Source organism: Pleurodeles waltl, chromosome 6 (assembly GCF_031143425.1).
Source record: "Pleurodeles waltl isolate 20211129_DDA chromosome 6, aPleWal1.hap1.20221129, whole genome shotgun sequence".
In the NCBI taxonomy this organism is placed as follows: Eukaryota; Metazoa; Chordata; class Amphibia; order Caudata; family Salamandridae; genus Pleurodeles; species Pleurodeles waltl.
This window is the reverse complement of record NC_090445.1, coordinates 633,221,497-633,247,903: the sequence shown is the minus strand read 5'-3', so window position 1 is coordinate 633,247,903 and position 26,407 is coordinate 633,221,497. Positions and strand designations below refer to the sequence as shown.

The following is a 26,407-nucleotide window of genomic DNA, read 5'->3' as shown; positions in this document are numbered from 1 at the left end:
CCATAGAACGTGGTCGAATGGCTATACATCACTGGCCTACTTTCATATGATCAATGACATTCATTAGCATCAACAATTCAACATAATGAGAGGGGTAAGGGAATGGCCATAGCACACCCTTTAGCCCTCAACCTCATAACGTGTTCATGGGGAACTGACATGGAACGCAAACTGCAAAAATTAAACGTGGCTATTACAGCCATGTATGGTTTCTATTCCTGCCCCTGTATTCATGACCCTTGAGACCAGTGGTGGCAATTGATGTGCCTGTGCTATTGCTAGAGCAGGTGTTTTAATTAGAAATGATTAATGAGTGTTTATGTAATTTGAATAATGAATTTTGTAGAAAATGAATAACGTAGATAAGAATAATGAACGCATTTGAAAATGTGACCTCGAAGAATGGCCACCAGTGTTCACGAAATTTACTAATTGATGAGTAATACTTATGAAATATTGAAAATGTACTAGATTAATGTAGTAATATGTTAAAAGGGTTATGAAGTATGCTCTAACTTATTAACTGTAGGCCTTTACTTAGCGAGTGTCTTGGCCTAGTTTTGCCAGGTCTCATGCAGGAGCTGTATTTCTTAACGGTTAATAAAAATGCTGACAGAGTGAACTAAACTGTGAAATGTCCATTGTCTTGTTAAAAGTGCTTAACAGAAACTTTTTGTGAGAACAGACTAACAGGAGATGATGTTCCCGCTAGAGTAACAATTTGTGTGTAATGTGAATGAGATGTACTTTCCCAGGACAAGAACAATGAAGGCACTGACTGGAGCTGAAGATGCAACAGTATTGTTACCTGGCGAGCCAGTGATGAGGACATCGTATAGTGAACCAATCAACTTCATGGGAAGAGTGAAGTAGTAGAATTCATAGATTTGGTATAGAAATGTTATTGGGTAGAGTATAAACGTACGATTAACTGACCAATAGGAAATTAGGGGATAGTTTAAGTGACTTTGATATAACAACGCAACAGAGGAGAATTATTCAGATGAGACCAGAGATCTAGATGTGACTTTTGAGAGAAGAGACCTTAGAAGAGATTCGAGATTCGTTCTGTCATTGGGCTCATACTCTCTGAATGAGAGCCTGATGCTTTGCTGATCGTTTGATGACCTGAAGACAAAGACTAATTCTGCTTGCTGACCCATACCGTGGATAGGTATATATGAAGAAATGTGGCTGTTATGCATTTTATGCCTTTTCTCTCTAGGTACCAACTGCGCTGTTTTGATAAAACCATAGCTAAATGTTTTCTAAATGTGTTCTGTAAATTGTTTTGCATGAAGCCCAACAGGCTGATGCTAATCTGACATTATTTAAGGCACTCAAATTGACTGACAAATTAGGGGGACAAATGTTTGACGAGTTATCTTGCTGAAGTCTATGTATGTCATATCATTATTGCAACAGATTTTGGTATTGATTTGCATTTTAACACTAGAATGTGTAGTGATTCAAGCTTTGATTAGATTGCGTTTCTTTTGCCGCTTTGGACAACCAGTATTGTTCATATATGTGTTTCATTTGATTTTGGGATTAATCTACAGGACTTTAGTTTTGTTAATATGAGGGAAATCAACTTACTAAACTTTTACTAAAGGTGTGGTTATTCATGACTGAAAGGTCATGGTGCGTGACAATTACTGACTCCATTGATTATTGATTTTATTGATTACTAATGATTATTGATTATTGTGAACTGATTATTGATTATGTACTAGAGCTATGGTGAGAATTTCTTAAACGAGTCTTCATCGACCTATTTGCGTCCCCTTGTAAGTTTACTTATTAAGGTTTGACGTGCAAACACTACCAAAGGGACACCCCTTGTTGCAGTACACACAATCAGTGCCTGTAAATATCTGATCATCACAGCACCACTCTCCTTGTGGAATGCTGTGGACTTGAATAGTGCAATTCTCTCTGTAATTACTTATTTCCATTCTGGCAAGTTCAATGAGAATCATGTCAATGTAATTCTTTATGTGCAGTAACCATAGAGACACCTTGTATTTAACATAATTTTGTAATTATGCTTAATTTTTTTTGTCTGCCGCATAATTGTAAAATAAGTGCCACTATTCTGGAGAACAGGCTGGACCACTATGGCATTTGTGAGCTCATTTAACACAACCTTTGTTTCACATATTACCCAAAAACACCATACGTAGAGTTTTTTCAAAGTGCGATATTGTGGCTTCGTTTCATACTGAAATACTATGGGACAGATTTTAAAGCACCTAGCACCTCCTTGCGCCACATTAGCGGAATTGTTTTTCACACTGATATAGCCCATCGAGGTCAAAATCGCTGAACCAAATGTGCAAAGTGGCGCAATGCATGCATTGCGCCACTTTGTAACCCCTGGTGCCACATTATGCCTGCACCAGGTATAATGTATGCAAGGGGGCATTCCCCTGTTAGGGGGACTGAAAAAAAAGGCACAAAGAAATCGAAAAGTTTTCTTTGCATCATTGTTTTGGCATTTTTAATGCCTGCTCGGAGCAGGCATTAAAAGGGGGCATGCCATTGTTTTCAATGGGCCCCTATGTACTGTCCAGGGTTAGCTCTAAAATTTTGGTGCTAACCCTGAACAGTACATCAATAGCATAAGAAATTCTGACCTATTGCCCCTACCCTGTGCCAAGGTGAACTGTATTTTAATTATGGCACACACATGGTGGTGGTGGGGGGGGCGCAAGGAAAGTGCTGCTATGTATAATTTAGCGCCACTTTTTTAAATATGGCCCTTTGCTTCTCAGCGACACGGTAAACGGTGCATTGCATGTGATCACAGCAGACAAAATTGCTTTTTTCCCTGAATGGAGGCTTTAGTGAGCAAAATGCTATCTAAATTGCTTCGAATTTTCTGATGACCTAGGGGTCACTAGAAAGAGCGTGTATTATGTTCAAGTTCTGTGCCCAGAACCTATAATACCTTTTCCATAAGCTTAGTAAAGCTCACCTAGATCTCAATTTAGATACTGTAAGATCTTTTGGGCATCTGGGCCACCTGCTGCAAGGTAAAATAATTAGTCTTATGGTAGTCTAATTCATACACAGACCAGTTCATTTTTAAACAAATTTGGCATGTTATTTCTATAATCAAAAACATAACATTTTCAAAGTACATTACATAATTTAATCTTACAAACCAATTTTCATGAAAATATGCGTGTGAGACAAAATATGTGGCCAGGGAAATTTTGGTTTAAACAAGAGATACGTGTCTGCATTTTTTAGCAAATAAGAGGTGTTAGCTCTAGTAGCATGCTAAATAAAGAAATTCCTTGCTTCGCAATGTCATTGTATTGTAACTGTATTTTTATAGCACTTACTACCCCTGATGAGGATTCAAAGCACTTTTCAGTGAGTAGCACGCTACTCCAGAACCCCAAAGCATTAGGGGTGGATTAATATAGGGAAATATGAGTACAGTATTAGTTATCTATTAGTATGAGTTATTTGAGCAGAGGATATATGAGTTTGTTAGTTGTATTGAATAGCGTAATGTAGGGATAGAGGAGGGAAGAATGCAGAAGTGTTATTTGGGAGTTTATAGTGGAATTACATTTTCCCTAACTCATTATTTGCAATTCCCAGAGACATAATGTACAAAAAGTTGATTTACATGAGCAAAAATGTGCAAAAATCACTTTTTGTGCAAGTTTCACTCGATTTAGATTTCGGCAGAGGGGTTACTGCATCACAACGATGAGGTGACGGATATAGGATTTAGATCCAGTCAGACTATGACATCCATCACCATTGTGACAGAGACTCTACCGAAATCTAAAACAAGCCCCAGGTTTTGTGAAGTTTGGAAACTCACCAAAGGTTGCTATGCTTGTGGCATTTGACAGGTAACCTGATAGCAGGGATTGTATAATGACTCTCTGCCAAAATAACACTGAGTACTGGGTCGGCAGTGCAAACTACAGAAGGGAAACGATGGCTTTAATTGTGTGGCTTTATCTTTACTATTAACAAAGAGATGCAACACAATGGCACTGTGTGAGTTGGCAGGTCTGTTTCAAGCATCTGCCCATCCCCTGAGCTAAAGAAACGAGATTCAGCAGAATAGTGAGTTAGCAGAAGAGATTTCTTTGTCTTGGTGAAAACTGAAAATATATTAATTGAAGATTTGGGGGTGTGGGTAAGGCTGTTTTGGTGCAAGATGTGCACACCTGAGCTCCAGGGACAACGCACCGTTAAGGCAGATATCCTGTCAGATAAAATAAAGGAAACTTCTCCTCAAAGAGGGATGCGGAATCCCTGACCCCTAAACTCTACTTTGGGCAAGACCACGGCCTGCTGCGATCTGGAAAAGTGAGGAAAATGCAGCTGTGCAGTCTGATCCGAGAAATAAGGATTTTGGCAGCCAATTTGCAACATCTGTGATGGAGGTGAATAGCAGTGCTAGGGCTTGAATGTGAGGCGCAGGGCTTAAGCACTGCAGCAGCGCCCTAGTGGGCTTCTTGCCTCTTGTGTCACAGTAAAATGTGGGAGGTTGCCTAACTGATTTGAACTCACTGACACATTTCTGCATCTGAAGAAGGTAGTGAGCCCACATACCATCCCGGTGGTGCAGGGGGTTACAGAACTGAAAGGCGCACACCCCTTTCCCCACCCCAAAATGGTGTGTTCCAAAAATGCGAAACCCCATCTAATCAAGAAAAATCCACAGCATAAACAGGGCGAAACTAAAGGTATAGATTTAACCCTGAATGCACTGAAGATCAAAATTGATGTTGTAACTTTAGATGTTGGGTTGTTTAAAAACAATCTAGCTAGCAGAGCAAGTGGCAGAAGCAGAGTCTAATCTGACAAATGTAAGACCAAGTCCCAGTACAGTCCCGATATCAGACAATGAAAAGGGATGTATGCTTGTTGACTGAAAGATAGGATGACACAGAGGGACGATCCATGCATGATAATGTTCGTCTGGTAGGCGTAACTGAAAGATCAGAAGAGCCAAGCATTAAATTACATGTAGAAGAGTGGCTTTCACAGTCTGTACACGAAGTCCAAACCTAGAAATTCTTCACTAATACAAGAGCCTAATGTGTCATGGACTGTCCTTTTAGGGCTCCCACAGGCAGATGGAATGGCAACGCCACTGGGACCTGAATGACAGACGGAGAAGACAAGGGAAAAAAGGGCTCCTCAACTAAAATGGGGCAAGCTACAGAATCGCCGCCTGGGCCAGTACCACCCTCTGAACCACCTGAGGGTTAAGAGGGATGGGTGGAAAACAAAAGAGGAGACCACTGTGTCAGGGAACACCTAGAGCAGTAACCGCCCAAGCCCTCGAGGATGGAACCAGACTGCAAAAGTGGGGAAGAAGGGCATTCTCCTCAGAGGTGAACAACTCCAGCCAAGGGTGACAGAAAAGACGAAGAATGGATGGAAAGGTTGCCAGATCCAGGGAAGTTACTGTGTGCTGGTACGGATGTGTGATGACACACTGGAAGCATGAGTTCTGAGCACAGCAACACCATAATTCCTGTGTTATGAGACTGGACAGCTACTATTGCAATATGCGAATGCTTATTGAACAAATGGTATCCATGCAGCTTGATTGAACCTCATCAACCTCTGTGTCCTGCAATGGAAGCATTTCTTTTCATTGATGCAGTTGGCTATGGTTGGAATGTAGGTGAAAAAATAATCTGCAATTTATGCGTGAAGTTGCCATCTTTACTCTCCAACAGTTTTTCCTAGAGACCCTTACACACCTTTCTGAATATCTAAAATCCTTCAGCCATTCTCCATTTTCAATTTGTTTGCCTATGCAAACTCACATGTACATGTGGGCTAGCAGTAGGCATTTTTCTCCAGTCCATAGGCAAGATGATTCTATTCCTAAATCCACATTTTGTTGTATCTGCTTCCTTATGAATAAAGAGATTTAGCACTCAAAGAAACTAGTGTTCAAAGGTCTCCTGTAAAATTGTTGGTCCCACATAACGTTTTGGGCAGCACATGCCACGGTTATTCTGATTTCCTGTAAATGGCAGTGTGCCTAACATGGGGTTCCCTTCAGATTGGTTGAAAGGGTGGTTATCAGACTTCTGAAACAACATGCTGTTTCAGGACTTCTGATTCGCCAGCCTTTCACCAATGAAAGTCCCTGTGTTAACACTGAACAGCTATGTGAATCAGCCCCTCTTACAACTTTGGATGTCAGTGTAGGGTCAGTCAGACAGCCCAAACGCAAGCTGTCTTCTATTCTAATGCAAAAATCCACACTTTTCTACAATCGACCACAGAGTGTTTTTGCCACTGTTCCCTACACAAGTCAGATTAGGCTCAGTTTAATTATTAATGAATACATTTTACCTCACCTAGGCACAACAACCAAGAATAGTTTTACAAGTAGCAAGAGGAACTGAGAAGTTTGTAAAGCTTGAATGCAGAATCAGGGAAAGATGCCTTGTGAATGGAATGCTAACAACATACAATCAGGAGCTGTTTCTTTTTCACGTATGTTAACAAAGACAAAAACACAAAACAAGAGAGAAAGGGATTCTGATCACTTGCGAGGGTATTGGACTGATGTAACACTGATGAATTGTTACAGAAGAAGGACATTTTTCTTGACTCATGTTTTGGCTAGAAGTTGAAGGAAACACCAATAGGTGAACACGTCAGTCATGATTTTGAAACATTAGGCAAAAAATGCAATTTACTTTTTGTTATCCAAGGCCTTTTGATTTTACTAAAATTATCTATATAATCTACCTCTACTCGCTTAAAGGTAGCCTTCTTTGTCCATTTGTTTGTTATTGTGACAGTCTTGTTCTTTTCAACATATTACAACATGTAGTAAAGCTTAGCCCACTTCAGCCTTTGGCTGACTTCACTATGAGGGAAGGAACATAAGCAGCTTATCCATAAATAAAGTAGTTCCCGTCATTGCCAGGCACAACTATTCTGAATATGAGCTTTTAAGGCCAAAAAAATATTTTTGCTTTTATATGTATATTTTCTTAGATTGATGAGGGCCTGGCTGCTTCCTCAACAAAACAAAGCTTTGTGAAAACCAAGGCAAAACAAAACAAGCACTAATGAAGCCAAAAGGCTGACAGCCAACCCTTTAATGTATGGAAATGCATCTTTTTGTATGGTCACCCCCAAGTTTTTGGACTGATTTTGCCATTTTGTTTCATACTGGGAGTGCACTGAAGCCTGCTAACTAGACCTCTGTGCCAGTGCCTTTATCACAAAATACATATGTTACATTGGCATAGGCTAACTTATCCATAAGTCTCTAGTATGTAGGGCATGACGTTATAATGCCACCCCAGGGTTTGCAGTATTAGTTGTGCCACCCTGGGTGTGACACAAGTAAAACGTGCTTCCCAGTCCACCTCTGCAGAGTGGAAGAGAAGCTTTAAATTGCTGGCCTGACTTTGCCATTTAAAGCAATGACAACAACAAATCTCCTTCCACAATATGTGTGAGTCACTCCTATGGCAGGTCCATCAAGCCTTACGGGCTACGACATATTTCATGCAAATCTGTATCTTTTACTGTGGAAAGACTTGGTCACTTCATTGGCAGTACAGGTTACATGCAGCCCCCTCAGCTGTGCTCTTGAACAGTGCAACCAAAGTTGATACTCCAATGTGTGAAACAACTCATTACATGTCGCACAACTTGCTTTTAAAGTTCAAATTGATGTAACAGGTGGCTGTGTGCAACTGGTAGAAAGTTGCCACTTTTTATTCCCTTAAAATATCTTGTGCCCTCAATGGCTGCACAAGGAGCCTGTCCCGCAAACAGCTTTTTGCCCTCCAGGGGAGATGTGCTAATGACTCCCATGAAAGGAGACAATAGAAGACTGTCCTGGAGAGAGACGTTACCTCCCTCCTTAAAGAAGCCACATTGGTCTTGGCCCAAATGACCCTCAAAGGGGAAGTCACCTTTAAAGGGCAAATGAGTAACCATTGGATGAGGGGATGCTCCATTGTCCTGGAAGAGAGACTGTCACTAGGGACAGGGAAGGGGAAACCAGTTGCCAACCCGGTTTTCTAGAGGTGTGTAGCCCCCTTGGTAGCCACACGTCTGAGTTGGGCTAGGGAGCGCTGGGTGCCTAGAGGGGGGGCTTTGCCTTGTTGGAAGTGGGCAGAATGGTGCATCTTGGGATAGCCAGATCCCACACTTGACAGGAGGTGGTCATCAGGATGGAGGGAACCTGGTAGCCCATTGGCTACTAACCACAACCTACCCTGATGGCATTCTCTGAGCATAACTAGGGCATCCCTGGCACCCAGAGTGTGAACAAAATTAATTAATCATTGAATAACAGTTATTTATTAATTGCTAATTAATTATTTTATTGAACAGTAATTAGATAAATTGATTGTTTTCAGTTTTCGAAATACATAAATGCATTTTTTTATGTTAATTAATATTTTCATATTTTTTTTACATTCGCTGAGTTGCTCATATGTGTAGTGCGTTTGAAGTAAAGTATTTTCCCTACTCTTCCTTAGATTAGGAATAGCAACATTAACCTCTTTGTAGTTCAACACTTACCCTACTGTTGCGCTCTTTGCAGTGAGAATAGTAAAATTAATCTCTACGAAGTCAAAACCTTCTCTATTGTTCCGCAGATTGGAGTGGGAAAAGCAAATTATACCCATTCTAAGTCCAACACTTTTTCTACTCTTGCGCTGTTTGGAGTGGGAATAATAAATGTTACCCATCCGAAGGCCAGCACTTTCCCTACTGTTGCATTGTTTGGAGTGTGAATAGTAAATGTAACTCCTCCGAAGTCCAATGGTTTCCCTACTGTTGCACAGACTGGAGTGGAAATACTCAATTTTACCCACCCGAAGACCCACACTTTCCCTACTATTGCACTGTTTGGAGTGGGAGTAGTAAATGTAACCCCTCAGAAATCCAATGCTTTCCCTACTGTTCAACACACTGGAGTGGAAATAGTACATTTTACCCCTCCGAAGTCCAACACTTTCCCTACTGTTGTACTGTTTGGAGTGGGATTAGTAAATTTTACCCCCCTAAATCCCAATATTTTTTCTACTGTTGCGCTGTTTGGAGTTGGAATAGTAAATTTAACCCTTCCAAAGTCTACACTTTCCCTACTGTTATTTATACTGGAGTTGAATAGTTAATTTCACCCTTCCAAAGTCCAATGCTTTCCTTACTGTTCCTAAGACTGGAGTGGGAATAATAAATGTAACCCCTCCGAAGTCCAGCACTTTCCCTACTGTTGCACTGACTGTAATAGGAATAATAAATCTAACTCCTCTGAAGTCCAATACCTTCCGTAATGTTGCATAAAATACTAGACTCCAATAGTTTTCATAATATTGGTTACATTGATTTTTTTAGCATTAATTGTTTTTTTATTATTTTATTTTATAATAATAGTTTTTATTTTAAATGTATTTTCATGTTTAATTTATATTTAATAAACGTGCTTTTAGGGGTTTTCAATTTAGAATATTTTATTTATTGTCTACATTTTTTCATATTGAATCGTTTTTTATTTTTTATGTTTTTATTGGTTATGTATTATATATATATGGGTATATACATATACACACACACACATATATATATACCCACACATAGACATATTTATATATGTGCATATATGCATACATATATAGTGTATCATAATATAATTAATACAAATATGTATTTTACATTATATTATTTGTTAATATTTAAATGTATTAGTATGAAAATATATATATATTCATATAAATGCATTTAAATTTAAATTATTAACAAAATATAATGTAAAATACATATTTTTTAATTATGTTACACTATATATACATATGTGTGGGTGTATATGTGTCCATCTATATACACTATTAAATATTAGTGGATATGTATTTAACATTTGCTAAGGTACACTCTATTTAAAAAAAACAAATGTATATTTGTGGACAATATTAGTGTCAACTATATTTTTCCAATATTTTGGGACTTCCCATTATAAGTATTAGAGCATGCGATTGTGGTAAACGTATTTCTGATATAATATTTTTGTCAGCGATATTTTTCACCACAATATTGTGTCAATTATCCGAATATATCCTCTACTGTGCAGTATGTTGCCGTCTAGTTAAAAGATTTATTGAAACTCCATGTCCTATGACTGTGGGTGGCTCACCCCCATTGCCAAATGCTTCCGTCATGGGGAGATGTGCTAGGATGACGTTGCGTCTATTCTATGAGTCCTGCACTAGCTGCAAGCCAACAAATGGTTCACATCCTCCAAGATCGTTTGTATATTTAATAACAAACGTCCTACTCTGAGAAAAGATTCTTATGGAAAAGCTGCCCGTTTACACTACATGCCCAAAAGTTTTGGCATATGTTGTCATGACTAGAAAGTCCGCACAATAGTTTTCACTTCACTCCTTCGGAAAGGTACACGGAACCATCACAAAGCTAATAGGCCATATTCTCTGGCTTTCACGGCACCTATAGACAGCTAATGTGCACTATAAAGCACATTATGAATACTGCAGAAAACTAGAACTGCATCACTTACAACTTGGCACAATTTTGTTAAGCGCAAAGAAAGACCAAGAGGTTTGGTGGGCAGCCAAGATGCATCATATGTCCCTTCTGTTTCCATGTTGCACCGCTGTGTACCAGGAAATCGAACACAATGCTTAGCTTTATGCTTAGTTGTAGTAGGCAGCCCATATATCAGAATGACCGACTCCAGAGTAAAATGTCATGTACACTGTGGCATGATCCCCCGGAGGCTGCTTGAAACCCCTTCCACCGCAGAACAATCCGATCACTAAACAACACTGATACTGGCCGATGCCCAGCGGCCATTAATGCCTCCAGGTTCAAGGGGGTGGCTAGGGGAGTTAACGTTCTCCACACAAGGCAATATTGTGCATGTGAGACAGATAATCTCTTCTGTGCCCTTTCCACTCACTCTGTCCCACGCAACTATGGTTGTTTCTTTGGCAGAGTAAACACACGCAAACCCGCGCCTTTGTCTTCCTTTCCACCCAAGGAACATACAAGATCTTGTTCTTGGACGTTCGCAGTTATGCCTCCTTGGCTGGTCGCCCATGTCCAGAGGCAAGCGTGCGACTCCCTCACAATAATCAGCATTTGTACTCTGAGTCTCGCTTTGTCCTCGAGTCCACTTGAGGAATGCGCCCTCTTTGTAACACAGGTGAGGATTCACAAAGGCTATTCATGACCAGAAGATGCCTTAACCGTGCATTGACGGGCGATGTCAACAACAGGGCGCAGATCCCGAGTCAAAACCCCTAGTTACAAGTCTTTTTCAAATAATTTTAGTAGTGATTCACGAGTGACGCATGTGACGTTTGCCATCATTCTTTCTCTAAAGGACTGCAACAGTTATCAGATGTAATGTTAAAATGTGATCAGGGTGGAAGTAAAATGAGATTTAAGGAGGATTGTGAATGATTCTAGGGCTGTCTGTCCCGTAAAATAGTTTCTGTCTCAGGATTTGCACACCCTGTGCAGATTGTGTGGAATTGTACTGTTATTTATATGGTATGGTATTTTACTGTTATTTATACAGAGCCCCACTGACAAAACGCTGAAGCCGCTGCTAAATCGACGTCCACTATCAGTGGTCTATAAGTTTATAGGGCCACATTTAGTGATGCTTTGCTTTTGTGGCCTGCAATTGAATTCTTCTTCTGTAATTTTTTATAATCTGAGCATTTATTACGTGCAAAGATGTTAGAGAGTTGTGGTTTGGTTAGTGGGTGTTTTTGGTTTAGTAGATAATCAGGGCAGCATAAGAGAGGAAGTATGAGAGAAAGGTTTAAAGAAGTATTTCATGCTGTTAGTTTAACTCTCTTGCTTACTACATGTTTAGTATAAAGCCTCTATAGAGTAGTATTTGTCTCTGAACAAACTGGGGTTATGCAAGGGTTGATTTTTCTGGCACTGACATCCAGCGACTTTTATAATAGTTTGGGTTGGTGAATACTACTATAGTCATGATTTATGCTTTAATGGTCGGCAGCGAGGTACTAATGGTCTATAGAGTGATGTATATTTGAGCAGGACAGACTAGGGCTAAAGGTTTGTCTTAATTGCTCCCCATTGGTATTACAGAATTTACGACATGAATGTGCATAGCCCCTTGTCTAGTGCCAATTGCAAAGGTAGAATCGTCACTTTCCCTAGGCTTCATGTCCTTATTTGCATGGGACGTGGTGCATTAAATTTGAGAATCCACATGATACTTGTATGATCTACCGTTACAGAGCATGTAGTGGTTCTAAAGAGCGATTAAGCTGAATGACTGTCACCCACGAGGACATTTAGCATATCTGTTGCAGGATGAATATTTAATGGGCCTGGACTGGGAGTGCAACCCCACTGGGTGTATTGCCCGGCTCCAATACACAGCTTGACTATCAGTGCTTACATACCAAACAACCAATGCAGCTGGAACCACCCTAGTGATCTGCACATTTGCATTAATACTCAGCTTTTGGGGCATCACCAATTGTGAGTCGGTGTATTTCTGGCTTGCACTCATCCTTAAGAGACTTTAGGCAACCTTCAATGTCAGGGTGGCCTGCAACTTGTTCCCAAAAGGCAGTAGACGAACACGTCACACCATGAATTATTTTTTTTATCAGGTGAATGCGTGTTACAACATCCAACTGTGGCAGAATTGTAAAACACTTGCTGTATTTTTTATTTGCATACAATTTGTATTGAATCTCGGTTCTGCAACAGAGCCATGGCAATGTGGCATTTGAGCCCTCATCAGAGGCACCCAAATAGGTCCAGGTCCTCCCTAACATGGCCGCCATCCGGTGTGAGGAGGTTATTTCCCCGGAGACCTCTGGACCCACGCCATTTTCGACTTTCAATCACAACTTCTATCGACTACGCTAGCACCAAGGCCGCAGCTGAACTTCCCCACATGAGAACTGCATTGTTTTCATTTTCAGGGCGGCCCGACCACAAGCTGTTAATCTTTTCCACCTTTTGTTTCACTAGCCATTTCTTAACCCGATAAGCCGTGGACTTTGTAAAATATGAAGCCCCTTCAACAAGTGCAAATTAAAATGCTTTTACTCTGGATCTTATTTAGTGTCGCTGTTTATTATTGACCACTGACACAACCAAAAACAAAGTTCTTTCCTCACAAAGACTTTTCGTTTTAAATGCGCCTCCCCTATTGCTTATACCTTGTGTTCCTTTTTCCTCTTTACTTAATCTTGAATACAATACTAATACTATGACCTCTAACAGAGGGTAAACCTAATATTTTACTAGCTCTGTATCATCTATGGATTCATAAGTGGTCTTCTGTTTTACACATTCCCTTTGACCGAGGACCTCAACTCACTATACCTCATCGCATCCTCCACCGAAGATGGGATACAAGCTAATCCACCTTTTACCCCACACTACTGTTGGAGTGTGACTTTTATAAACAATATTAACATGAAAAGCTTGCAAAATAATGTATAATGAAGCTGCATAGAAAACGTGATAGAATAATATTAATGTACGTTTTTGAAATGTGCCCACGGGGTGGCCACCAATGTATATGATGACTAGTGAAACTGACTAATAATTAATTAATGATGTACTAATGTATGATTTTGTATTAGCATTAAGAGTTATGTATTAAGGTTTTGCTAAATTAATCACTAGGCCTTAGTTAGCAAGGGTCTGGGTCTAGCTGCCTGGTCTCATATTAAATGTGTTTTTCTAACGTGCAATGTGCTGTCTTCCTAAAGGACGTGAAGCTATACTTTTCCAGAAGCTAGAGATGTGTGTGTAACCGTAGTAAATTCTTTATCATGAGACACGACTTTCTTAAGGGGACATTTTTGCCAAATGCAACAGTGTAATTTGCAACAGGTGCAATGTCGCCTGTACTGGGAGAGGACAATGGAACTACTGACTGGAGCGACAAGTGTAACTTTTCTTACCTGACATTCTACCCGATGAAGACGTCAATCACAGGAGCCAATAAACTATGTGAGAACTGTTTTAGGTGAAAATTCTAGTAAGGTGTGTGATGGATCATTGGACAGAGATAACGATGCACCAAATATTGCCAAATTGGAAATTAGAGACTTGTTCGACAAGTTTGATATAACAGTGTGACACAAGGAGAAATCAGCTACTATGCACCTTTTACCAAGCCATTCTTAGCCATCCTCCCCATCACTTTGATGCAGTTACTTGCCCTTACTCTTAATACTCTGAAGAGACTTGGGGGGTCATTACACCATTGGCAGTAAAAGCTGCTTACCGCCGTGCAGAAGAACGCCAACACACCGCCATGGCCGCGGAATTCCGCCACAGCTATTATGACCCACATCTCGAAATCGGACAAAATCCAGACACCCACACAAGACCGCCACACCAAAGGTCAGTGATAAACTGGCGAAATCAAAACCTCCACCGTCACGCCAACAGAAATACGCCCACACTATCATGACCCATGAAAAACACGCGGCGGTCTTTCAACAGCGGTATTCCATTGGCGGTACACACCGCCACACTCAAAATACACACACTCTTACAAAACACAGCCACATTGGACAATTCGAAATACAAACACCTGATACACATACACACACCACTCCCACACACCCATTACAATATAAAACACACACCCACATCACCCACAAACCCCTACGACCACCATTACAGAGAGAAGGCCACAGAGAGAAACCACCATCCACAAACTAGCAGCCACAGGCACTCAATACCATCACCCACACTACTTCCACGCACAAAACACCACACACCACTACACATCACCACACTTATCACCACATACACCACCCCACACATCACCTACACCACCCCATGGCACGGCAAAGACACCCCAGGTTCTCTGAGGCATGTAGGCGTCATGCACAGAGCCAGGGAACATTGCATTTACCCACGAGATGTACTGGTCTGCCAAACAGACCATCTGGACATTCATGGAATGATAACTCTTCCGGTTTCTGTACACCTGTTCACTCCTGCGGGGGGGACCAGAGCTACATGGGTCCCATCAATGGCACCGATGATGTTGGGGATATGTCCAAGGGCATAGAAGTCACCTTTAACTGTAGGCAAATCCTCCACCTGAGGGAAAACGATGTAGCTCCTCATGTGTTTCACAAGGGCAGACAACACTCTGGACAACACGTTGGAAAACATAGGCTGGGACATCCCTGATGCCATGGCCACTGTTGTTTGAAATGACCCACTTGCAAGGAAATGGAGCACTGATAGCACCTGCACTTGAGGGGGGATCCCTGTGGGATGGCGGATTGCTGACATCAGGTCAGGCTCCAACTGGGCACACAGTTCCTGGATTGTGGCACGGTCAAACCTGTAGGTAATGATCAAATGTCTTTCCTCCATTGTCGACAGGTCCACCAGCGGTCGGTACACCAGAGGATTCCGCCATCTCCTCACATGTCCCAGCAGACGGTGCCTAAGAATGACAACAGTGACCACAGAGTCAAACAACTCAGAGGTATGTACCCACAGTCTATACAGAACACCATTCATACACAAAATGTGGCCTGTATTTGTGTTGTGCGTCAACGCCTAGGTCAGTGTGACGCAGTTGGTAATTAGGGCATGTGTGCCCCTGAAATGGTGGCTGACTGACCTCTAAAGTGGGACAATGGGATTGTGAGGTAACTGCGCTGGGGTTGCACACCGTCGCGGTAGGCGGTCGTAGACCGTGGCGCAATGCTGCATTGGTTAACATTGGACCCTATTTGTCCCAGGAGCCAATGAACAGGTGCGCCGGCGGTGATGATGCGCACCGCCGCGGACGTCACCGCCATTTTCTAACTCTTCACTCACTAGATACCTGACCTTCGACAGGAGAGGACCTACACTGCTAGTGCTGCTGTGACCTCGGTCTGGAAGCGACGATGGCTGCTGCGTCTGGGGAAAGGGCCCCTGCCTTCACTGCACAGGAGTTGGAGAAACTTGTGGATGGGGTCCTCCCCCAGTACACGCTACTCTACGGTCCTCCAGACCAACAGGTTAGTACACAGGGAGCATGTTGTATGGGCTAGGCCTGGGTGTAGAGGGCTGGGTGGAAGAGGGAAGGGGGCAGAGTACATAGAACAGTTATGCATGGGAATGAATGGGCCACATGGCCAGAGTAGGGAGGGGGCCACTCACATTGGCGGTGCAGTTGGTAATGACTGTTCCTCTTTCCTTGTGCATGTCATGTAGGTCAGCGCCCACCAGAAGAGGGACATTTGGCGTGCCATCGCCAAGGAGGTCCGGACCCTGGGGGCCCACCAGAGACGGGGCACCCACTGCCGTAAGAGATGGGAGGACATTCGCCGCTGCAGCAAGAAGATGGCGGTGGCTCAGCTGGGGATGGCCTCCCAACGTGTAAGGGGTGCCCGTCGCACCATGACCCCCCTGATGTTCCGGATCCTGGCAGTGGCCTACCTGGAGTTGGATGGGCGTTTGAGGACATCACAGCAGACACAAGGGGGTGAGTACAACCTCATTCAGCCGACTTTGCGTGCAGTGGAAGGGCCTGGGTGGGGGAGGTGGGCTGTGGGTGTCCCTAGGCCAGGGCGAGTTAGGTAGGCAAGGCCCCTCCGTAATGTAGGCCATGTGGCACTCAACCCCACCTCAGCAGAGTGCCAAGTTGAGTTATAGTTGCCCCTGTGGCATCCATGTGCGCAGATTCCCGCCATTGCCATGTAGGCCATGTCCCAGAAATTGCATGTGCAGAGGTCAGGAGCACGGCGTAATGCAGGGGGCTGCTTCGTCTGTCTTGTCCGCCAACGGTAGCGGCATGCCATGCACTAAAACTCTCTTTGTTCTGTCTCCCCCCCTTTTCCTGCTCTCCCTGTCCTTTTGTACATCAGCATCATCAGGCGGAGGTATAGTGGCACCGGAGCACGAGGGAGCTGCATCCCACATGGCCATGGAGGGCCACACCACAGACTCTGAATGCACCAGTGGGACTGAGGGCGAGGGGAGCTTCACGTCGGCCACCGGATCACAAACCAGTGACACGGACTCGTCCGCCGATGGGAGCTCCCCTGTGGTGGCAGCACCACCTGTGCGCCCCACTTCTACAGGTACAGCCGCCACCCCCCCTACCAGCACCACCCTCCCAGCAGCCCCTCAGCGTTCGCCCCGTGCCCGCTCACCCAGGAGGGTGGGCATCACCTTTGCCCCAGGCACCTCAGGCCCTGCCCCAGTCACCCCTGCTGCCCTCAGTGAGTAGGACATTGACCTCCTCAGGTCCCTCACTGTTGGGCAGTCTACCATTTTGAATGCCATCCAGGGTGTAGAAAGGGAGTTTCAACACGGTAATGCATTCCTGGAGGGCATTCATTCTGGTCAGGATGTCCTTCAGCGAACCCTGCAATCTCTGGCCTCAGCACTGATGGCAGCCATTGTCCCTGTGTCTAGCCTCCCCCCTCCAACTTCCTCCACCCAGACCCAATCTCCTGTACCCCAGCCCATCCCAAGCACACCTACAGACCAGCATGTACACACCTCACCACACAAGGGAAGCTCAGGCAAACATAAGCACCACACATCCCACAGGTACTCAGGCAAGCATCACACACATACACACACACCAACATCCACTGCCTCCACTGTGTCCCCCTCCTCCTCTTCTCCCTCCTCCCTCCCATTCTCGTCTACACACACACCTGCATGCACCACATCTACAGGCACTAGGACTCGCACCAGGACACCCAGCACCACAAGCCGCTCACCTGCACTCACCACCTCCACTGCCATTTACACGTCCCCTGTGTCCTCTCCCAATGTGTCTGTGACGCCCCCTCCCAAAGTACACAAACGCCCGCAATCACTCACGCAACATCCATCCACCTCACGACAGCCTCCAGTACCTGCATCTGCACCCACAACACCTAAAGTGATACCTCCTACAACCACCTCCTCTTCCTCCACTCCCAGACCCCCTCCAGCTACCCATCCCAGTGTTCGTCAGAAACTGTCCCTCTGTCAAATTGACTTTTTTGCCCCCACCCCCCTCCAATTCATCAGTCTCGTCGTAGCACCTCAGCCAAAAAGCCTCCACTACCAGTGGTGCGTGTTCCAGGTTTTTGGAGTGCACCGGCCACAAGGGCAGGCAGTAGAACCCGGAGCCAAGGCACTGGCAGCCCACCCCCTGTAAAGGCTCTGAAAATGGAGAGTGGACCACGGGACCGTCTTAAGACTCCTGGTGGGACAACAAGTGACATGGGATCGAAGGCGATTGGTGAGTCAGCTGTAACTCCAACAAAGGTGGGGAAGGTCCAGAGGAAGTCTGCCCAGCCTGTTGTGAGTGTCACGGCGGAGAAGTGCGCCATCATATCCGGCGGTCCAGGCACAACCGCCAGCACCGTCGTCACTGGTCCAGAGACCACCAACAGAGTCACAGCCCACGAGGGCCCAAGTATCGTCACTGATCCAGAGACCACCGCCAGAGTCACAGCCTAGGAGGGCACAAGTATCGTCACTGGTCCAGAGACCACCGCCGGAGTCACAGCCCAGGAGGGCACAAGTATCGTCACTGGTCCAGAGACCACCGCCAGAGTCATAGCCCATGACGGCACAAGTATCGTCACTGGTCCAGAGACCACCGCCAGAGTCACAGCCCAGGAGGGCACAAGTATCGTCACTGGTCCAGAGACCACCGCCAGAGTCACAGCCCAGGAGGGCACAAGTATCGTCACTGGTCCAGAGACCACCGCCGGAGTCACAGCCCAGGAGGGCACAAGTATCATCACTGGTCAGGAGACCACCGCCGGAGTCATTGCCCAGGAGGGCACAAGTATCTTCACTGGTCAGGAGACCACTGCCAGAGTCACAGCCCATGAGGGGCCAGGATGCCACAGCCCCGCTGGGCAATGATGGAACGTCATGCCACACACCAATGCCCATTGTAGAGATCGTCCTGCCACATACCAATGCTCAGTGTAGAGATCGTCATGCCACACACCAATGTCCGTATCAGAACCTCCATGTCAAAGCACTGCTGAACAGAGCAAAGACCGCCATGGCAAAGCACCGCTGAACAGTCCTGAAACGCCATGTCAAAGCACCGCTGAACAGTCCTGAAACGCCATGTCAAAGCACCGCTGAACAGGGCAAAGACCGCCATGGCAAAGCACCGCTGAACAGGGCAAAGACCGCCATGGCAAAGCACTGCTGAACAGTCCTGAAACGCCATGTCAAAGCACCGCTGAACAGGGCAAAGACTGCCATGGCAAAGCACCGCTGAACAGTCCTGAAACAACATGGCAAAGCACCGCTGAACAGGGCAAAGACCGCCATGGCAAAGCACCGCTGAACAGGGCAAAGACCGCCAATGCAAAGCACCGCTGAACAGGGCAAAGACCGCCATGGCAAAGCACCGCTGAACAGGGCAAAGACCGCCATGGCAAAGCACCGCTGAACAGTCCTGAAACAACATGGCAAAATACCGCTGAACAGGGCAAAGACCGCCATGGCAAAGCACCGCTGAACAGTCCTGAAACAACATGGCAAAGCACCGCTGAACAGGGCAAAGACCGCCATGGCAAAGCACCGCTGAACAGGGCAAAGACCCCCATGTCAAAGCACCGCTGAACAGGGCAAAGACCGCCATGGCAAAGTACCGCTGAACAGGGCATGCACCTTGTAGGAATGAATGGACCGCCACATCAGGCATCCTTATCCCATGTGTAGCTGGGACAGTGACAGGACAGGTACTTTCACGTGGAGACTCATCCAGTCTGGGCACCAGTCCCCCTCCACAACCAGTGGAGACCTGCATCTACTTGAGAGACTGTGGCTTTGCACTCCCCAGGATGGCACAGTGGGCAAACCACCCACTGTAGAGACTTGAAAGACTGTGGCTTTGCACTCCCCAGGATGGCACAGTGGGAAAAGCACCCACTGTAGAGACTTGAGAGACTGTGGCTTTGCACTCCCCAGGATGGCACAGTGGGCAAACCACCCACTGTAAAGACTTGAGAGACTGTGGCTTTGCACTCCCCAGGATGGCACAGTGGGCAAACCACCCACTGTAGAGACTTGAGAGACTGTGGCTTTGAACTCCCCAGGATGGCACAGTGGGCAAACCACCCACTGTAGTGACTTGAGAGACTGTGGCTTTGCACTCCCCAGGATGGCACAGTGGGAAAACCACCCACTGTAGTGACTTGAGAGACTGTGGCTTTGCACTCCCCAGGATACATCAATGGGCATGGAGCCCCGTCGTTGATCTGGCTTTGCATTCATCTGGCTGAGGTGCCTCCCCTTCCCTTCCCCCTGAGGTGCCTGTAGTGTTTCTATCTGATGCCCCGGCAGTGTTCTCTCCGATTTTGGTAAGGTATCTATTGTGGGCCTCGCCCATGCATTTTTGGACTGTTGGTGCACGGACATTGTTGTGTACATATCTGCACTACTTCTCGGATTGTATGTGTAAATAAGAGTGATTTTGAGATATGTATATCTGTATATTTTTGTATGACATGTATATTGGCACATTACAATGTTTGCCCGAATTTCGCATTGTCTTTGCATTCTTCCGGGGGGACTGTGGGTTGTTACTGTGATTTTTGTGACTACATTGGTGTGTATGTTGTGATATGCGAGGGTGGGGGTGTTTGGTGGGTGTCCCCCTAACTTTTACCTCCCCCCCTGTGTCGTAGGTGCAGTACTCACCGGTATCTTCTGCGCCTACATAGCTGTTGGTGGTAAAGGAGCAGAAAAACAAGGGCAGGTAGGATTTGTAATTCGGGCTCCATGGTGTCCTCCTTCTTCGTGGGATGTGTTCAGGTGAGCGTTTTCCCATAGGAAAAGCTGTTTCCGCCGTGTTTTTATCCACGGTGCATCCGCCCCGGAAAAGGTGGCGGATTGGCGGGTTGTAATAGTGTGGGCGGTACATTGTCTCCTGCCTGTCTGTTGGCGGTAACCGCCGCACTGCCTGTCTGTACCGCCGGGCGGGCGGTGTGTTAAAGTGGCTGTCTTTGTTGGCGGTTTCCGCCAGGGTCATGATTCCCTTTTTTTGTCCGCTGGCCTGTTTGCGGTATTACCGCACCTTTAACACCGTCTGCCAGGGTTGTAATGACCCCCTTTGTCTTTAGCTGCTTGATGCGTTAAACCATCCTCACCTTCTTCCTTGCTCAATACTTACTTCTCCCCCTTATGAGGGAAGAGTTTCCTTCTTGCTATGCCTTGCTGAGACTTTGCTGTTCTATCAAGGCTGATGGCAAATCGACTGCTGTCCTGAGGACGAAGACTGACGCTGTGTGCTATCCCATTCGGATGGGTAACTATCTGATGATGAAATTGTAATTGTCTGTTTGCCTTTTCTTTCCAGGTACCAACTGCTCTTTTGATAGATGCCATAGTTAGATGTTTTCTAAATTCGTGTTGCTAAATTGTTTTGCATGAAGCCCAACATGCTGATGCTAATTAGAGGGTAGTTCAGGAATTCACTAATACTGGGTGCAAATAGACAAATGACTGAATCCTTGCTTTGTTGAATAATGTGCTAATGATACTCTGCTAAAGTTGATTCATGTTGACGTCGTGCTTTGTTCTAATGTTCATGATCATTGCTCTGATAAAGTCTTATTCAAGTTGCCATATTGTAGTATTGTTGATGTGTTTACTGGTGTTGAGACTAATAAACTTGCTAGTAGAGTGTAACAAATAGGGAATAAATATCTTAAATCTTACTAGATTTGTGTGGTTATTCTTAGCTACAAGATCATGGTGTGTTTTGATTCTCATTAATGTTATTAACTAATTGGATTAATTTGTTGTTATGAAAATTGATCAATCAATCAATCAGCATATTTATAAAGCGCACTACATACCCTCTAGGGTTTCAAGGCGCTGAGGCGGGGGGGTTGCTGCTACTGGTCGAAGAGCCAGGTCTCGAGGAGTCTTCTGAAGGTGAGTAGGTCTTGGGTCTGTTGTAGGTTGGTAGGGAGAGTGTTCCAGGTCTTGGCGTCGAGGTAGGAGAAGGATCTGCCGCCGGATGTCTTTCGATGGATGTGGGGGACGACGGCGAGGGCGAGGCCTGTGGAGCGGAGCTGTCAGGTGGGGGTGTAGAAGCTGAGTCTGTTGTTCAGGTAGGCAGGTCCGGTGTTGTGGAGTGCTTTGTGTGCGTTGGTGAGGCGTTTGAATGTGATCCTCTTGTCTACGGGGAGCCAGTGAAGGTCTCTCAAGTGGGGTGTGATGTGGCTGTGGCGGGGTACGTTGAGGATCAGTCGGGCGGAGGCGTTTTGGACGTGTTGGAGGCGTCACAGGTGTTTGGCCGGGATGCCTGTGTAGAGTGCGTTGCCGTAGTCTAGCCTGCTGCTGATGAGGGCCTATATCACTGTTTTTCTTGTTTCTGTCGGGATCCACTTGTAGATCCTGCGGAGCATGCGGAGGGTGTTGTAGCAGGAGGAGGAGACTGCGTTGACCTGTTTTGACATGGAGAGGGAGGAGTCGAGGATGAAGCCCAGATTGCGTGCGTAGTCGGTCGGTGGGGTTCCTAGAGATGTTGGCCACCAAGAGTCGTCCCAGGTGGAGGGGTTGGGTCCGAGGATGAGGACCTCCGTCTTGTCCGAGTTCAGTTTCAGACGGCTGCTTCTCATCCATTCAGTGACGGCCTTCATTCCCTCGTGGAGGTTGGTTTTGGCAGTGCGCGGGTCTTTGTTGAGGGAGAGGATGAGCTGGGTGTCGTCGGCATAGGAGATGATGTTGAGGTCGTGTTGGCGGGCCACTTGTGCGAGGGGGGCCATGTAGATGTTGAATAATGTTGGGCTGAGGGATGTGCCCTGGGGTATGCCGCAGATGATCTTGGTGGCTTTGGAATGGAAGGGAGGGAGGCGGACTCTCTGGGTTCTGCTGGAGAGGAAGGATGTGGTCCATTCGAGGGCTTTCTCTAGTATTCCGGCTCGAGGAGGCGTGTTCTTAGAGTGCGATGGCATACCGTGTCGAAGGCGGCTGACAGGTCCAGGAGGATGAGGGCTGATGTTTCGCCGTTGTCCATTTGGCATCTGATGTCGCTTGTGGCGGCGAGGAGGGCGTTCTCGGTGCTGTGGTTTCATCTGAAGCCAGACTGGGAGGGGTCCAGGATGTCGTTGTCTTCGAGGTGGCGGGTCAGTTGTATGATGATGATTTTCTCTATGACCTTCGCCGGGAACAGGAGTAAGGAGATGGGTCGGAAGTTCTTGAGATCCTGGGGGTCTGCCTTGGGCTTCTTAAGGAGGGTGTTGATTTCGGCGTGTTTCCAGCTTTCCAGGAATGTTGCTGTTTCGAAGGAGATGTTGATGACCTTCCGTAGTTGGGGAGCGATGGCTGCGTCGGCTTTGTTGTACACATGGTGAGGGCATGGGTCTGACGGTGATCCTGAGTGGATGGAGTTCATGAACATGCGTGTCTCGGTGTCACTGACGTTGGCCCAGGAGGTCAGGCGGTTGGTGCGGGTGGTGTTTGCGGGGGTGGTGTCTGGCGTGGTGGGGGCGGCTGTGGTGTTGAAGTTGTCATGGATGTTGGTGATCTTTCGGTGGAAGAAGGTGGCCAGTGAGTCGCAGAGTTGTTGAGAGGGTGGAATGTCGTTGACGTTGGCGCTGGGGTTGGAGAGTTCTTTCACGATGCTGAAGAGCTCTTTGCTGTCGTGTGCATTGTTATCTAGGCGGTCTTTGAAGGAGGATCTCTTGGTGTCTGCGGGTGGCATCCTTGTGGGTCGCGAGAGGCTGTCAGGTGTGTGTTCGGTGAGCCATTTATTCTTAAGTTTCCGGCAGTTGCGCTTGGAGGTCTGGAGTTCTTCGGTGAACCAGGTGGCTTTCTTGGTGGCTTGGTTGTTGGTGGTCTTCTTGAGTGGTGCGAGGGAGTTGACACAGTCGTTGATCCACTGTCTGAGGTTGTGGGCGGCGGTGTCTGGTGCGGTGGGGTCGGTAGGCGGGTTCTGGGCAAGGGCGCTGGTCAGCTGGTCTTTGGTGACTTTGCTCCAGTGGCGGCGGGGTGGTTGTAGGGTGCGGTGGTGCTTGACCTGTTTCTGGAAGGTGAAATGGATGCAGTGGTGGTCGGTCCAGTGGAGTTCAGTGGTGTGGTTAAAGGTGACGTGGGCGCTTGTGGAGAAGATGGGGTCCAGCATATGGCTGGCTGCGTGGGTGGGTGTGGTAATGAGTTGTCTGAGGCCGAGGTTGGCGAGGTTGTCGATCAGGGTGGTGGAGTTGGTGTCGTTGTTGTTCTCGAGGTGGAAGTTAAGGTCCCCGAGGAGGATGTAGTCCGTAGAGGTGAGTGCGTGGGTGCTGGCGAGGTCAGAGATGGAGTCGCTGAAAGGTGCCCGTGGTCCAGGGGGTCTGTAGACGAGCGTTCCTCTGAGGGTGGTGTTGGGGTCGGTGTGTATTCAGAAGTGCAGATGTTCGGCGTTCTTTAGGGTGTCGTCCGTGTGGGTGTAGACCTTGAGGGTGAACTTGTGGGCGATGGCTATTCCTCCTCCGATTCCATTGGTGCGATCCCTGAGGTGATCTTGTAGCCCTCCGGGATGGCTATGGTGATGTTGGGCGCCGAGGAGTCGTTCCACCAGGTTTCGGTAAGGAAGGCTACGTCCGGGGCGGCGGTGTCGAGCAAGTCCCAGAGCTCGATGGCGTGCTTGCGTGTGGAGCGGGTATTAAGGAATATGGAGGTGGTTGGTTCTGGTCTTTGGAGGTTTGGTGGTTCTGTCGCAGGTGAATCTGCAGGTGTGGCAGGATAAGGGTCCGTGGGTGTTCCTCAGTGAGGACTGGAAGCATGCTGTGGTGGGGCCAGGGTTGAGGGCGTTGAGGTCGCTGGCAGTGTAGCGGCGTCTAGAGGTGCGGGGGTTCCGTGGACCGGGGGGGTGGCGCTGGGCGTGGTCCAGGCGCGGACGGGCGCAGACGGACTTGCCTATGGCGCACCTCCAGTGCGCCAGCGGCGCGGTCGCACAGCGACCGCCATTAAGAAGGGGAGGAGGAAGGGAGGAGCAGCTGGGAGGCGGGAGGCGTGAACGAATGGGGGCTCGAGGGGGCGGGGCCGCAGGGACGCAGCAGTGGGAAAAGTAGACGGCTCGGGGGAGCCGAGGCGCTGGGGGGGCAAGGGGTCACACAGAGCGGCAGAAAAGAGAAAAAACAGGTGCAACAAGAACGAGGCAAAAGACAAGGTAAACACAGCAATTACAGTCCTACAAAAGTTAGGCGCTTACCACTATAAACCGGGGATGACCAGCAGGAAGCAGTGAGGGCGGGGAGGGGGGACACGGGGACAGCTGGGTGTCGCTGTACGCGTGTGGAGTGATCTAGTGGCCACAAAGGTCAAAGGTCACTCTCCGTAGCGCGCAGCGACCACCATTAAGAAGGGGGGAGGGAGGAGCAGCTGGGAGGCGTGAACGAATGGGGGGTCGAGGGGGGCGGGACGCAGGGACGCAGCGGCGGGAAAAGGAGACGGCTCGAGGGAGCGGAGGCGCTGGGGGGGCAAGGGGTCACACAGAGCGGCAGAAAAGAGAAAAAACAGGCGCAACAAGAACGAGGCAAAAGACAAGGTAAACAAAGCAATTACAGTCCGACAAAAGTTATGCGCTTACCACTAGACACCGCGGATGACCAGCAGGAAGCAGCGAGGGCTGGGAGGGGGACACGGGGACAGCTGGGTGTCGCTGTACGCGTGGGGAGTGATCTAGTGGCCACAACTTAATTTGTTGTTATGAAAATTGATGAGGCTACTGATCTATTGATTGAGATGCTAAATAGATATCTCGCCCTAAGGAGTCTCCAATCAGGGTCAAAAGGTTCATTGGTCTAAAAACGGGTCACAGTGTAAGTTAAATGATTAAAGGTGGGACGCTTTATCACTACCATCCTAATGAGATCGGGCTTGGAAATAATTGGCTAATTTAGTCCTCACCTGCACCCTGCTTTCCCATCTCCTGTCACTCAGTTTTCCAAACCTGGGGGTTATTAAGTACACTAACACAGGAACTCTTCTGCCCTGCCCCCAAGATAATAGATACGTTCATACTTCTCAAGGTCAATTGTCATTTTATGTGGATCCTTCTTTTCTTGCTTATAACTATATATAATGACACCTCCATTCTATTGCCCTATGGGATGTATATCTTTTGTTCAGAATTATATTAGTATTTTTCATATTGCCTGTGTCCAAATATTTATATTAATTTATGGACAAGACTCGGTTAATAACAAAATCTGTGTTTTCGCTATACTCTCGTTTCACTTCTCCATTTTTCCCACTTTGGTCTACTCTTCATGAGTAGAGATACACCTGTGTGAAAATCACTTTGACTCAATGTAGATGCTTGGGAAAATGTATTTTAAAATGTTCAAACTCATTATTAATTGTTATCCAACTTAGCTACAGCCTTCAAAAAGTCAAGCGCCATAAAGGGGAG

General features: G+C 46.5%; 1 long non-coding RNA gene across 1 annotated transcript in view; it reads left to right on the top strand.

The window, feature by feature from the left end:
- Nucleotides 1–991: 991 nt before the first annotated feature.
- Nucleotides 992–26,407, top strand: part of LOC138302009 (uncharacterized) — a 249,737-nt gene continuing 224,321 nt past the window's right edge. Inside the window, exon 1 of the long non-coding RNA XR_011205215.1 lies at nt 992–1,174. This is a non-coding gene — a long non-coding RNA (uncharacterized lncRNA). The remainder of the gene's footprint in view (nt 1,175–26,407) is intronic.